The sequence below is a fragment of the Lathamus discolor genome, chromosome W (assembly GCF_037157495.1).
Source record: "Lathamus discolor isolate bLatDis1 chromosome W, bLatDis1.hap1, whole genome shotgun sequence".
NCBI classification, from domain to species: Eukaryota; Metazoa; Chordata; class Aves; order Psittaciformes; family Psittacidae; genus Lathamus; species Lathamus discolor.
This window is the reverse complement of record NC_088908.1, coordinates 12,144,584-12,159,958: the sequence shown is the minus strand read 5'-3', so window position 1 is coordinate 12,159,958 and position 15,375 is coordinate 12,144,584.

Here is a 15,375-nt window from a genome sequence, read left to right as displayed (position 1 = left end):
GGAGTGACAGCAATGTGTGTTGCAGAGTTGCAAAGCTCGCTGTGCGCTGAAGATGATCAGTGGGAACTTTCTGGACTGTCTCTTCTGCTCTTTTAGCATTGGCTAAAGGTTCCTGCTCTACTCTCTCTGCTTCTGCCCAGCAGAGAAAGGGCACAGAGATTTTGGATTCAATTGGACTTTGAGGTAGGAAAGTGCGGAGCGAGAGCAATATATGTGTCACAGTTGCAAAGCTGACTGCGTGCTGAAGATGCCCTGCCGGAGCTTTCACTCCGGGCTCTTCGGCTGTGGGAGCAGAGGCCAAGAGATCGTGTTCACCTGTCACTGCTGCTGTTCAAACGAGAGAGGGCGGGAGAGACCATGGATTCAAACGGATTATTAGGAGATGAAGTGAGGAGTGACAGCAATGTGTGTTTCAGAGTTGCAAAGCTCACTGTGCGCTGAAGATGATCTGCAAGGACTTTCCCTCCCTGCCCTTCGGAACTGGGAGCGGATTCCAAGCGCTCGTGCTCACCTTCCTCTGCTGCTCTTGAAACGAGAGTGGAGACCAGAAACGCTGGATTCAAATGCACTTTTAGGAGCTACAATGAGGAGTGACAACAGTGTGTGTGTCACAGTTGTAAAGCTCAGTGTGTTGAAGAAGCACAAGAGCAGCCTTCAGGCCTGTCTCTTCCACTGCCTTACAGATTGCAGACATTCCTGCTCACTCTGCTGCTCAGCAGAGTGCTGGCAACGGAGTTCTTGGATTGAAATGGTCTTTTAGGAAAAAGAGTGAAGAGTGACAGCAATGTTTGTGTCACAGTTTAAAGCTCACTGTGTGCTAAACATGATCAGGAGGAGCTTTTTTGCAAGGCTCTTCTGCTGTTTTAGCCCAATCTAAACATTCCTTCTCTCTGTTGCTGCTCAGCAGAGAGTGGGCACAGAGATGTTGGAATCATTTGGTCTTTCAGGCAAGATAAGGAGGAGTGACAGCAATGTGTGTTTCAGAATTGTAAAGCTCACTGTGCGCTGAAGATGCCCTGCAGGAGTTTCCCTGCTGGCCCTTCGTCTGTGGGATTAGAGTCCAAGCGCTGCTCCTCCCCTGTCACAACTCCTCTCGAAACGAGAGAGCGCACCAGAAACTTTGGATTCAAATGCACTTTTAGGAGATAAAGTGAGGAGTGACAGCAATGCTTGTGTCACAGTTCAAAGCTCACTGTGTGCAAAACATGATCAAGCAGGAGATTTTTTGCAAGGCTCTTCTGCTGTTTTAGCCCAGGCTAAACATTCCTGCTCTACTCTCTCTGTTGCTGCTCAGCAGAGAGCGGGCACAGAGATGGTGGATTCAGCTGGTCTTTCAGGCAGGAAAAGAAGAGACAGCAATGTGTGTTGCAGAGTTGCAAAGCTCACTGTGTGCTGAAGATGATCAGTGGGAACTTTCTGGACTGTCTCTTCTGCTGTTTCAGCAGAGTCCAAACGTAAGTGCTATATTCTGCTACTGCTCACAAAGAGCAAGCACAGGAGATGTATTATTCAATTGGACTTTCAGGTAGGAAAGTGAGAGGTGACAGCAATATGTGTTTCAGAGTTGTGAATCTCAATGTGTGCTGAAGATGCCCAGCAGTAGTTTCCATGCTGGCCCTTCGGCTGTGAAATTAGAATCCAAGCGCTCGTCCTCCCCTGTCACAACTGCTCTCGAAGCGAGAGAGCGCACCAGAAACGTTGGCTTGAAATGCACTTTTAGGAGATAAAGTGAGGAGTGACAGCAATGTGTGTTTCAGAGTTGCAAAGCTCACTGTGCGCTGAAGATGATCTGCAAGGACTTTCCCTCCCTGCCCTTCGGAACTGGGAGCGGATTCCAAGCGCTCGTGCTCACCTGCCTCTGGTGCACTGGAAACGAGAGTGGAGACCAGAAACGCTGGATTCAAATGCACTTTTAGGAGCTACAATGAGGAGTGACAACAGTGTGTGTGTCAAAGTTGTAAAGCTCAGTGTGTTGAAGAAGCACAAGAGCAGCCTTCAGGCCTGTCTCTTCCACTGCCTTACAGATTGCAGACATCCCTGCTCACTCTGCTGCTCAGCAGAGTGCTGGCAACGGAGTTCTGGGATTGAAATGGTCTTCTAGGAGAAAGAGTGAAGAGTGACACCAATGTTTGTGTCACAGTTTAAAGCTCACTGTGTGCTAAACATGATCAGGAGGAGCTTTTTTGCAAGGCTCTTCTGCTGTTTTAGCCCAGTCTAAACATTCCTGCTCTACTCTCTCTGTTGCTGCTCAGCAGAGAGTGGGCACAGAGATGTTGGAATCAATTGGTCTTTCAGGCAAGAAAAGGAGGAGTGACAGCAATGTGTGTTGCAGAATTGTAAAGCTCACTGTGTGCTGAAGATGCCCTGCAGGAGTTTCCCTGCTGGCCCTTCGTCTGTGGGATTAGAGTCCAAGCGCTGCTCCTCCCTTGTCACAACTCCTCTCCAAACGAGAGAGCGCACCAGAAACTTTGGATTCAAATGCACTTTTAGGAGATAAAGTGAGGAGTGACAGCAATGTTTGTGTCACAGTTTAAAGCTCACTGTGTGCAAAACATGATCAAGCAGGAGATTTTTTTCAAGGCTCTTCTGCTGTTTTAGGCAGGTCTAAAAATTCCTGCTCTACTCTCTCTGTTGCTGCTCAGCAGAGAGCGGGCACAGAGATGGTGGATTCAGCTGGTCTTTCAGGCAAAAAGGGAGGAGTGACAGCAATGTGTGTTGCAGAGTTGCAAAGCTCGCTGTGCGCTGAAGATGATCAGTGGGAACTTTCTGGACTGTCTCTTCTGCTCTTTTAGCATTGGCTAAAGGTTCCTGCTCTACTCTCTCTGCTTCTGCCCAGCAGAGAAAGGGCACAGAGATTTTGGATTCAATTGGACTTTGAGGTAGGAAAGTGCGGAGCGAGAGCAATATATGTGTCACAGTTGCAAAGCTGACTGCGTGCTGAAGATGCCCTGCCGGAGCTTTCACTCCGGGCTCTTCGGCTGTGGGAGCAGAGGCCAAGAGATCGTGTTCACCTGTCACTGCTGCTGTTCAAACGAGAGAGGGCGGGAGAGACCATGGATTCAAACGGATTATTAGGAGATGAAGTGAGGAGTGACAGCAATGTGTGTTTCAGAGTTGCAAAGCTCACTGTGCGCTGAAGATGATCTGCAAGGACTTTCCCTCCCTGCCCTTCGGAACTGGGAGCGGATTCCAAGCGCTCGTGCTCACCTTCCTCTGCTGCTCTTGAAACGAGAGTGGAGACCAGAAACGCTGGATTCAAATGCACTTTTAGGAGCTACAATGAGGAGTGACAACAGTGTGTGTGTCACAGTTGTAAAGCTCAGTGTGTTGAAGAAGCACAAGAGCAGCCTTCAGGCCTGTCTCTTCCACTGCCTTACAGATTGCAGACATTCCTGCTCACTCTGCTGCTCAGCAGAGTGCTGGCAACGGAGTTCTTGGATTGAAATGGTCTTTTAGGAAAAAGAGTGAAGAGTGACAGCAATGTTTGTGTCACAGTTTAAAGCTCACTGTGTGCTAAACATGATCAGGAGGAGCTTTTTTGCAAGGCTCTTCTGCTGTTTTAGCCCAATCTAAACATTCCTTCTCTCTGTTGCTGCTCAGCAGAGAGTGGGCACAGAGATGTTGGAATCATTTGGTCTTTCAGGCAAGATAAGGAGGAGTGACAGCAATGTGTGTTTCAGAATTGTAAAGCTCACTGTGCGCTGAAGATGCCCTGCAGGAGTTTCCCTGCTGGCCCTTCGTCTGTGGGATTAGAGTCCAAGCGCTGCTCCTCCCCTGTCACAACTCCTCTCGAAACGAGAGAGCGCACCAGAAACTTTGGATTCAAATGCACTTTTAGGAGATAAAGTGAGGAGTGACAGCAATGCTTGTGTCACAGTTCAAAGCTCACTGTGTGCAAAACATGATCAAGCAGGAGATTTTTTGCAAGGCTCTTCTGCTGTTTTAGCCCAGGCTAAACATTCCTGCTCTACTCTCTCTGTTGCTGCTCAGCAGAGAGCGGGCACAGAGATGGTGGATTCAGCTGGTCTTTCAGGCAGGAAAAGAAGAGACAGCAATGTGTGTTGCAGAGTTGCAAAGCTCACTGTGTGCTGAAGATGATCAGTGGGAACTTTCTGGACTGTCTCTTCTGCTGTTTCAGCAGAGTCCAAACGTAAGTGCTATATTCTGCTACTGCTCACAAAGAGCAAGCACAGGAGATGTATTATTCAATTGGACTTTCAGGTAGGAAAGTGAGAGGTGACAGCAATATGTGTTTCAGAGTTGTGAATCTCAATGTGTGCTGAAGATGCCCAGCAGTAGTTTCCATGCTGGCCCTTCGGCTGTGAAATTAGAATCCAAGCGCTCGTCCTCCCCTGTCACAACTGCTCTCGAAGCGAGAGAGCGCACCAGAAACGTTGGCTTGAAATGCACTTTTAGGAGATAAAGTGAGGAGTGACAGCAATGTGTGTTTCAGAGTTGCAAAGCTCACTGTGCGCTGAAGATGATCTGCAAGGACTTTCCCTCCCTGCCCTTCGGAACTGGGAGCGGATTCCAAGCGCTCGTGCTCACCTGCCTCTGGTGCACTGGAAACGAGAGTGGAGACCAGAAACGCTGGATTCAAATGCACTTTTAGGAGCTACAATGAGGAGTGACAACAGTGTGTGTGTCAAAGTTGTAAAGCTCAGTGTGTTGAAGAAGCACAAGAGCAGCCTTCAGGCCTGTCTCTTCCACTGCCTTACAGATTGCAGACATCCCTGCTCACTCTGCTGCTCAGCAGAGTGCTGGCAACGGAGTTCTGGGATTGAAATGGTCTTTTAGGAGAAAGAGTGAAGAGTGACACCAATGCTTGTGTCACAGTTTAAAGCTCACTGTGTGCTAAACATGATCAGGAGGAGCTTTTTTGCAAGGCTCTTCTGCTGTTTTAGGCAGGTCTAAAAATTCCTGCTCTACTCTCTCTGTTGCTGCTCAGCAGAGAGCGGGCACAGAGATGGTGGATTCAGCTGGTCTTTCAGGCAAAAAGGGAGGAGTGACAGCAATGTGTGTTGCAGAGTTGCAAAGCTCGCTGTGCGCTGAAGATGATCAGTGGGAACTTTCTGGACTGTCTCTTCTGCTCTTTTAGCATTGGCTAAAAGTTCCTGCTCTACTCTCTCTGCTTCTGCCCAGCAGAGAAAGGGCACAGAGATTTTGGATTCAATTGGACTTTGAGGTAGGAAAGTGCGGAGCGAGAGCAATATATGTGTCACAGTTGCAAAGCTGACTGCGTGCTGAAGATGCCGTGCCGGAGCTTTCACTCCGGGCTCTTCGGCTGTGGGAGCAGAGGCCAAGAGATCGTGTTCACCTGCCACTGCTGCTGTTCAAACGAGAGAGGGCGGGAGAGACCATGGATTCAAACGGATTATTAGGAGATGAAGTGAGGAGTGACAGCAATGTGTGTTTCAGAGTTGCAAAGCTCACTGTGCGCTGAAGATGATCTGCAAGGACTTTCCCTCCCTGCCCTTCGGAACTGGGAGCGGATTCCAAGCGCTCGTGCTCACCTTCCTCTGCTGCTCTTGAAACGAGAGTGGAGACCAGAAACGCTGGATTCAAATGCACTTTTAGGAGCTACAATGAGGAGTGACAACAGTGTGTGTGTCACAGTTGTAAAGCTCAGTGTGTGGAAGAAGCACAAGAGCAGCCTTCAGGCCTGTCTCTTCCACTGCCTTACAGATTGCAGACATTCCTGCTCACTCTGCTGCTCAGCAGAGTGCTGGCAACGGAGTTCTTGGATTGAAATGGTCTTTTAGGAGAAAGAGTGAAGAGTGACAGCAATGTTTGTGTCACAGTTTAAAGCTCACTGTGCTAAACATGATCAGGAGGAGCTTTTTTGCAAGGCTCTTCTGCTGTTTTAGCCCAATCTAAACATTCCTTCTCTCTGTTGCTGCTCAGCAGAGAGTGGGCACAGAGATGTTGGAATCAATTGGTCTTCCAGGCAGGAAAAGGAGTTACAGCAATGTGTGTTGCAGAATTGCAAAGCTCACTGTGTGCTGAAGATGCCCTGCAGGAGTTTCCCTGCTGGCCCTTCGTCTGTGGGATTAGAGTCCAAGCGCTGCTCCTCCCCTGTCACAACTCCTCTCGAAACGTGAGAGCGCACCAGAAACTTTGGATTCAAATGCACTTTTAGGAGATAAAGTGAGGAGTGACAGCAATGTTTGTGTCACAGTTTAAAGCTCACTGTGTGCAAAACATGATCAGGAGGAGCTTTTTTGCAAGGCTCTTCTGCTGTTTTAGCCCAGGCTAAACATTCCTGCTCTACTCTCTCTGTTGCTGCTCAGCAGAGAGCGGGCACAGAGATGGTGGATTCAGCTGGTCTTTCAGGCAGGAAAAGAAGAGACAGCAATGTGTGTTGCAGAGTTGCAAAGCTCACTGTGTGCTGAAGATGATCAGTGGGAACTTTCTGGACTGTCTCTTCTGCTGTTTCAGCAGAGTCCAAACGTAAGTGCTATATTCTGCTACTGCTCACAAAGAGCAAGCACAGGAGATGTATTATTCAATTGGACTTTCAGGTAGGAAAGTGAGAGGTGACAGCAATATGTGTTTCAGAGTTGTGAATCTCAATGTGTGCTGAAGATGCCCAGCAGTAGTTTCCATGCTGGCCCTTCGGCTGTGAAATTAGAATCCAAGCGCTCGTCCTCCCCTGTCACAACTGCTCTCGAAGCGAGAGAGCGCACCAGAAACGTTGGCTTGAAATGCACTTTTAGGAGATAAAGTGAGGAGTGACAGCAATGTGTGTTTCAGAGTTGCAAAGCTCACTGTGCGCTGAAGATGATCTGCAAGGACTTTCCCTCCCTGCCCTTCGGAACTGGGAGCGGATTCCAAGCGCTCGTGCTCACCTGCCTCTGGTGCACTGGAAACGAGAGTGGAGACCAGAAACGCTGGATTCAAATGCACTTTTAGGAGCTACAATGAGGAGTGACAACAGTGTGTGTGTCAAAGTTGTAAAGCTCAGTGTGTTGAAGAAGCACAAGAGCAGCCTTCAGGCCTGTCTCTTCCACTGCCTTACAGATTGCAGACATCCCTGCTCACTCTGCTGCTCAGCAGAGTGCTGGCAACGGAGTTCTGGGATTGAAATGGTCTTTTAGGAGAAAGAGTGAAGAGTGACAGCAATGTTTGTGTCACAGTTTAAAGCTCACTGTGTGCTAAACATGATCAGGAGGAGCTTTTTTGCAAGGCTCTTCTGCTGTTTTAGCCCAGTCTAAACATTCCTGCTCTACTCTCTCTGTTGCTGCTCAGCAGAGAGTGGGCACAGAGATGTTGGAATCATTTGGTCTTTCAGGCAAGATAAGGAGGAGTGACAGCAATGTGTGTTTCAGAATTGTAAAGCTCACTGTGCGCTGAAGATGCCCTGCAGGAGTTTCCCTGCTGGCCCTTCGTCTGTGGGATTAGAGTCCAAGCGCTGCTCCTCCCCTGTCACAACTCCTCTCGAAACGAGAGAGCGCACCAGAAACTTTGGATTCAAATGCACTTTTAGGAGATAAAGTGAGGAGTGACAGCAATGCTTGTGTCACAGTTTAAAGCTCACTGTGTGCAAAACATGATCAAGCAGGATATTTTTTGCAAGGCTCTTCTGCTGTTTTAGCCCAGGCTAAACATTCCTGCTCTACTCTCTCTGTTGCTGCTCAGCAGAGAGCGGGCACAGAGATGGTGGATTCAGCTGGTCTTTCAGGCAGGAAAAGAAGAGACAGCAATGTGTGTTGCAGAGTTGCAAAGCTCACTGTGTGCTGAAGATGATCAGTGGGAACTTTCTGGACTGTCTCTTCTGCTGTTTCAGCAGAGTCCAAACGTAAGTGCTATATTCTGCTACTGCTCACAAAGAGCAAGCACAGGAGATGTATTATTCAATTGGACTTTCAGGTAGGAAAGTGAGAGGTGACAGCAATATGTGTTTCAGAGTTGTGAATCTCAATGTGTGCTGAAGATGCCCAGCAGTAGTTTCCATGCTGGCCCTTCGGCTGTGAAATTAGAATCCAAGCGCTCGTCCTCCCCTGTCACAACTGCTCTCGAAGCGAGAGAGCGCACCAGAAACGTTGGCTTGAAATGCACTTTTAGGAGATAAAGTGAGGAGTGACAGCAATGTGTGTTTCAGAGTTGCAAAGCTCACTGTGCGCTGAAGATGATCTGCAAGGACTTTCCCTCCCTGCCCTTCGGAACTGGGAGCGGATTCCAAGCGCTCGTGCTCACCTGCCTCTGGTGCACTGGAAACGAGAGTGGAGACCAGAAACGCTGGATTCAAATGCACTTTTAGGAGCTACAATGAGGAGTGACAACAGTGTGTGTGTCACAGTTGTAAAGCTCAGTGTGTTGAAGAAGCACAAGAGCAGCCTTCAGGCCTGTCTCTTCCACTGCCTTACAGATTGCAGACATCCCTGCTCACTCTGCTGCTCAGCAGAGTGCTGGCAACGGAGTTCTGGGATTGAAATGGTCTTTTAGGAGAAAGAGTGAAGAGTGACAGCAATGTTTGTGTCACAGTTTAAAGCTCACTGTGTGCTAAACATGATCAGGAGGAGCTTTTTTGCAAGGCTCTTCTGCTGTTTTAGCCCAGTCTAAACATTCCTGCTCTACTCTCTCTGTTGCTGCTCAGCAGAGAGTGGGCACAGAGATGTTGGAATCATTTGGTCTTTCAGGCAAGATAAGGAGGAGTGACAGCAATGTGTGTTTCAGAATTGTAAAGCTCACTGTGCGCTGAAGATGCCCTGCAGGAGTTTCCCTGCTGGCCCTTCGTCTGTGGGATTAGAGTCCAAGCGCTGCTCCTCCCCTGTCACAACTCCTCTCGAAACGAGAGAGCGCACCAGAAACTTTGGATTCAAATGCACTTTTAGGAGATAAAGTGAGGAGTGACAGCAATGCTTGTGTCACAGTTTAAAGCTCACTGTGTGCAAAACATGATCAAGCAGGAGATTTTTTGCAAGGCTCTTCTGCTGTTTTAGCCCAGGCTAAACATTCCTGCTCTACTCTCTCTGTTGCTGCTCAGCAGAGAGCGGGCACAGAGATGGTGGATTCAGCTGGTCTTTCAGGCAGGAAAAGAAGAGACAGCAATGTGTGTTGCAGAGTTGCAAAGCTCACTGTGTGCTGAAGATGATCAGTGGGAACTTTCTGGACTGTCTCTTCTGCTGTTTCAGCAGAGTCCAAACGTAAGTGCTATATTCTGCTACTGCTCACAAAGAGCAAGCACAGGAGATGTATTATTCAATTGGACTTTCAGGTAGGAAAGTGAGAGGTGACAGCAATATGTGTTTCAGAGTTGTGAATCTCAATGTGTGCTGAAGATGCCCAGCAGTAGTTTCCATGCTGGCCCTTCGGCTGTGAAATTAGAATCCAAGCGCTCGTCCTCCCCTGTCACAACTGCTCTCGAAGCGAGAGAGCGCACCAGAAACGTTGGCTTGAAATGCACTTTTAGGAGATAAAGTGAGGAGTGACAGCAATGTGTGTTTCAGAGTTGCAAAGCTCACTGTGCGCTGAAGATGATCTGCAAGGACTTTCCCTCCCTGCCCTTCGGAACTGGGAGCGGATTCCAAGCGCTCGTGCTCACCTGCCTCTGCTGCACTGGAAACGAGAGTGGAGACCAGAAACGCTGGATTCAAATGCACTTTTAGGAGCTACAATGAGGAGTGACAACAGTGTGTGTGTCACAGTTGTAAAGCTCAGTGTGTTGAAGAAGCACAAGAGCAGCCTTCAGGCCTGTCTCTTCCACTGCCTTACAGATTGCAGACATCCCTGCTCACTCTGCTGCTCAGCAGAGTGCTGGCAACGGAGTTCTGGGATTGAAATGGTCTTTTAGGAGAAAGAGTGAAGAGTGACAGCAATGTTTGTGTCACAGTTTAAAGCTCACTGTGTGCTAAACATGATCAGGAGGAGCTTTTTTGCAAGGCTCTTCTGCTGTTTTAGCCCAGTCTAAACATTCCTGCTCTACTCTCTCTGTTGCTGCTCAGCAGAGAGTGGGCACAGAGATGTTGGAATCATTTGGTCTTTCAGGCAAGAAAAGGAGGAGTGACAGCAATGTGTGTTTCAGAATTGTAAAGCTCACTGTGCGCTGAAGATGCCCTGCAGGAGTTTCCCTGCTGGCCCTTCGTCTGTGGGATTAGAGTCCAAGCGCTGCTCCTCCCCTGTCACAACTCCTCTCGAAACGAGAGAGCGCACCAGAAACTTTGGATTCAAATGCACTTTTAGGAGATAAAGTGAGGAGTGACAGCAATGCTTGTGTCACAGTTTAAAGCTCACTGTGTGCAAAACATGATCAAGCAGGAGATTTTTTGCAAGGCTCTTCTGCTGTTTTAGCCCAGGCTAAACATTCCTGCTCTACTCTCTCTGTTGCTGCTCAGCAGAGAGCGGGCACAGAGATGGTGGATTCAGCTGGTCTTTCAGGCAGGAAAAGAAGAGACAGCAATGTGTGTTGCAGAGTTGCAAAGCTCACTGTGTGCTGAAGATGATCAGTGGGAACTTTCTGGACTGTCTCTTCTGCTGTTTCAGCAGAGTCCAAACGTAAGTGCTATATTCTGCTACTGCTCACAAAGAGCAAGCACAGGAGATGTATTATTCAATTGGACTTTCAGGTAGGAAAGTGAGAGGTGACAGCAATAAGTGTTTCAGAGTTGCGAATCTCAATGTGTGCTGAAGATGCCCAGCAGTAGTTTCCATGCTGGCCCTTCAGCTGTGAAATTAGAATCCAAGCGCTCGTCCTCCCCTGTCACAACTGCTCTCGAAGCGAGAGAGCGCACCAGAAACGTTGGCTTGAAATGCACTTTTAGGAGATAAAGTGAGGAGTGACAGCAATGTGTGTTTCAGAGTTGCAAAGCTCACTGTGCGCTGAAGATGATCTGCAAGGACTTTCCCTCCCTGCCCTTCGGAACTGGGAGCGGATTCCAAGCGCTCGTGCTCACCTGCCTCTGCTGCACTGGAAACGAGAGTGGAGACCAGAAACGCTGGATTCAAATGCACTTTTAGGAGCTACAATGAGGAGTGACAACAGTGTGTGTGTCACAGTTGTAAAGCTCAGTGTGTTGAAGAAGCACAAGAGCAGCCTTCAGGCCTGTCTCTTCCACTGCCTTACAGATTGCAGACATCCCTGCTCACTCTGCTGATCAGCAGAGTGCTGACAACGGAGTTCTTGGATTGAAATGGTCTTTTAGGAGAAAGAGTGAAGAGTGACAGCAATGTTTGTGTCACAGTTTAAAGCTCACTGTGTGCTAAACATGATCAGGAGGAGCTTTTTTGCAAGGCTCTTCTGCTGTTTTAGCCCAGTCTAAACATTCCTGCTCTACTCTCTCTGTTGCTGCTCAGCAGAGAGTGGGCACAGAGATGTTGGAATCAATTGGACTTTCAGGCAAGAAAAGGAGGAGTGACAGCAATGTGTGTTGCAGAATTGTAAAGCTCACTGTGTGCTGAAGATGCCCTGCAGGAGTTTCCCTGCTGGCCCTTCGTCTGTGGGATTAGAGTCCAAGCGCTGCTCCTCCCCTGTCACAACTCCTCTCGAAACGAGAGAGCGCACCAGAAACTTTGGATTCAAATGCACTTTTAGGAGATAAAGTGAGGAGTGACAGCAATGTTTGTGTCACAGTTTAAAGCTCACTGTGTGCAAAACATGATCAAGCAGGAGATTTTTTGCAAGGCTCTTCTGCTGTTTTAGGCAGGTCTAAAAATTCCTGCTCTACTCTCTCTGTTGCTGCTCAGCAGAGAGCGGGCACAGAGTTGGTGGATTCAGCTGGTCTTTCAGGCAAAAAGGGAGGAGTGACAGCAATGTGTGTTGCAGTGTTGCAAAGCTCGCTGTGCGCTGAAGATGATCAGTGGGAACTTTCTGGACTGTCTCTTCAGCTCTTTTAGCATTGGCTAAAGGTTCCTGCTCTACTCTGCTTCTGCCCAGCAGAGAAAGGGCACAGAGATTTTGGATTCAATTGGACTTTGAGGTAGGAAAGTGCGGAGCGAGAGCAATATATGTGTCACAGTTGCAAAGCTGACTGCGTGCTGAAGATGCCCTGCCGGAGCTTTCACTCCGGGCTCTTCGGCTGTGGGAGCAGAGGCCAAGAGATCGTGTTCACCTGTCACTGCTGCTGTTCAAACGAGAGAGGGCGGGAGAGTCCATGGATTCAAACGGATTATTAGGAGATGAAGTGAGGAGTGACAGCAATGTGTGTTTCAGAGTTGCAAAGCTCACTGTGCGCTGAAGATGATCTGCAAGGACTTTCCCTCCCTGCCCTTCGGAACTGGGAGCGGATTCCAAGCGCTCGTGCTCACCTTCCTCTGCTGCTCTTGAAACGAGAGTGGAGACCAGAAACGCTGGATTCAAATGCACTTTTAGGAGCTACAATGAGGAGTGACAACAGTGTGTGTGTCACAGTTGTAAAGCTCAGTGTGTTGAAGAAGCACAAGAGCAGCCTTCAGGCCTGTCTCTTCCACTGCCTTACAGATTGCAGACATTCCTGCTCACTCTGCTGCTCAGCAGAGTGCTGGCAACGGAGTTCTTGGATTGAAAAGGTCTTTTAGGAGAAAGAGTGAAGAGTGACAGCAATGTTTGTGTCACAGTTTAAAGCTCACTGTGTGCTAAACATGATCAGGAGGAGCTTTTTTGCAAGGCTCTTCTGTTTTAGCCCAGTCTAAACATTCCTGCTCTACTCTCTCTGTTGCTGCTCAGCAGAGAGTGGGCACAGAGATGTTGGAATCAATAGGTCTTCCAGGCAGGAAAAGGAGGAGTTACAGCAATGTGTTTTGCAGAGTTGCAAAGCTCACTGTGTGCTGAAGATGCCCTGCAGGAGTTTCCCTGCTGGCCCTTCGCCTGTGGGATTAGAGTCCAAGCGCTGCTCCTCCCCTGTCACAACTCCTCTCCAAACGAGAGAGCGTACCAGAAACTTTGGATTCAAATGAACTTTTAGGAGATAAAGTGAGGAGTGACATCAATGTTTGTGTCACAGTTTAAAGCTCACTGTGTGCAAAACATGATCAAGCAGGAGATTTTTTGCAAGGCTCTTCTGCTGTTTTAGCCCAGGCTAAACATTCCTGCTCTACTCTCTCTGTTGCTGCTCAGCAGAGAGCGGGCACAGAGGTGTTGGAATCAATTGGTCTTTCAGGCAGGAAAAGAAGTGACAGCAATGTGTGTTGCAGAGTTGCAAAGCTCGCTGTTCGCTGAAGATGATCAGTGGGAACTTTCTGGACTGTCTCTTCTGCTGTTTCTTCAGAGTCCAAACGTAAGTGCTATATTCTGCTACTGCTCACAAAGAGCAAGCACAGGAGATGTAGGATTCAATTGGACTTTCAGGTAGGAAAGTGAGAGGTGACAGCTATTTGTGTTTCAGAGTTGCGAAGCTCACTGGGTGCTGAAGATGCCCTGCAGGAGTTTCCATGCTGGCAATTCGTCTGTGAAATTAGAGTCCAAAAGCTCGTCCTCCCCTGCGACATCTGCTCTCGAAACGAGAGAGCGCACCATAAACTTTGCATTCAAATTCACTTTTAGGAGATAAAGTGAGGAGTGACAGCAATGTTTGTGTCACAGTTTAAAGCTCACTGTGTGCTAAACATGATCAGGAGGAGCTTTTTTGCAAGGCTCTTCTGCTGTTTTAGCCCAGTCTAAACATTCCTTCTCTCTGTTGCTGCTCAGCAGAGAGTGGGCACAGAGATGTTGGAATCAATAGGTCTTCCAGGCAGGAAAAGGAGTTACAGCAATGTGTGTTGCAGAATTGCAAAGCTCACTGTGTGCTGAAGATGCCCTGCAGGAGTTTCCCTGCTGGCCCTTCCTCTGTGGGATTAGAGTCCAAGCGCTGCTCCTCCCCTGTCACAACTCCTCTCGAAACGTGAGAGCGCACCAGAAACTTTGGATTCAAATGCACTTTTAGGAGATAAAGTGAGGAGTGACATCAATGTTTGTGTCACAGTTTAAAGCTCACTGTGTGCAAAACATGATCAAGCAGGAGATTTTTTGCAAGGCTCTTCTGCTGTTTTAGCCCAGGCTAAACATTCCTGCTCTACTCTCTCTGTTGCTGCTCAGCAGAGAGCGGGCACAGAGGTGTTGGAATCAATAGGTCTTCCAGGCAGGAAAAGGAGGAGTGACAGCAATGTGTTTTGCAGAGTTGCAAAGCTCACTGTGTGCTGAAGATGCCCTGCAGGAGTTTCCCTGCTGGCCCTTCGTCTGTGGGATTAGAGTCCAAGCGCTGCTCCTCCCCTGTCACAACTCCTCTCGAAACGTGAGAGCGCACCAGAAACTTTGGATTCAAATGCACTTTTAGGAGATAAAGTGAGGAGTGACAGCAATGTTTGTGTCACAGTTTAAAGCTCACTGTGTGCAAAACATGATCAAGCAGGAGATTTTTTGCAAGGCTCTTCAGCTGTTTTAGCCCAGGCTAAACATTCCTGCTCTACTCTCTCTGTTGCTGCTCAGCAGAGAGCGGGCACAGAGGTGTTGGAATCAATTGGTCTTTCAGGCAGGAAAAGAAGAGACAGCAATGTGTGTTGCAGAGTTGCAAAGCTCACTGTGTGCTGAAGATGATCAGTGGGAACTTTCTGGACTGTCTCTTCTGCTGTTTCAGCAGAGTCCAAACGTAAGTGCTATATTCTGCTACTGCTCACAAAGAGCAAGCACAGGAGATGTATTATTCAATTGGACTTTCAGGTAGGAAAGTGAGAGGTGACAGCAATATGTGTTTCAGAGTTGTGAATCTCAATGTGTGCTGAAGATGCCCAGCAGTAGTTTCCATGCTGGCCCTTCGGCTGTGAAATTAGAATCCAAGCGCTCGTCCTCCCCTGTCACAACTGCTCTCGAAGCGAGAGAGCGCACCAGAAACGTTGGCTTGAAATGCACTTTTAGGAGATAAAGTGAGGAGTGACAGCAATGTGTGTTTCAGAGTTGCAAAGCTCACTGTGCGCTGAAGATGATCTGCAAGGACTTTCCCTCCCTGCCCTTCGGAACTGGGAGCGGATTCCAAGCGCTCGTGCTCACCTGCCTCTGCTGCACTGGAAACGAGAGTGGAGACCAGAAACGCTGGATTCAAATGCACTTTTAGGAGCTACAATGAGGAGTGACAACAGTGTGTGTGTCAAAGTTGTAAAGCTCAGTGTGTTGAAGAAGCACAAGAGCAGCCTTCAGGCCTGTCTCTTCCACTGCCTTACAGATTGCAGACATCCCTGCTCACTCTGCTGCTCAGCAGAGTGCTGGCAACGGAGTTCTGGGATTGAAATGGTCTTTTAGGAGAAAGAGTGAAGAGTGACAGCAATGTTTGTGTCACAGTTTAAAGCTCACTGTGTGCTAAACATGATCAGGAGGAGCTTTTTTGCAAGGCTCTTCTGCTGTTTTAGCCCAGTCTAAACATTCCTGCTCTACTCTCTCTGTTGCTGCTCAGCAGAGAGTGGGCACAGAGATGTTGGAATCAATTGGTCTTT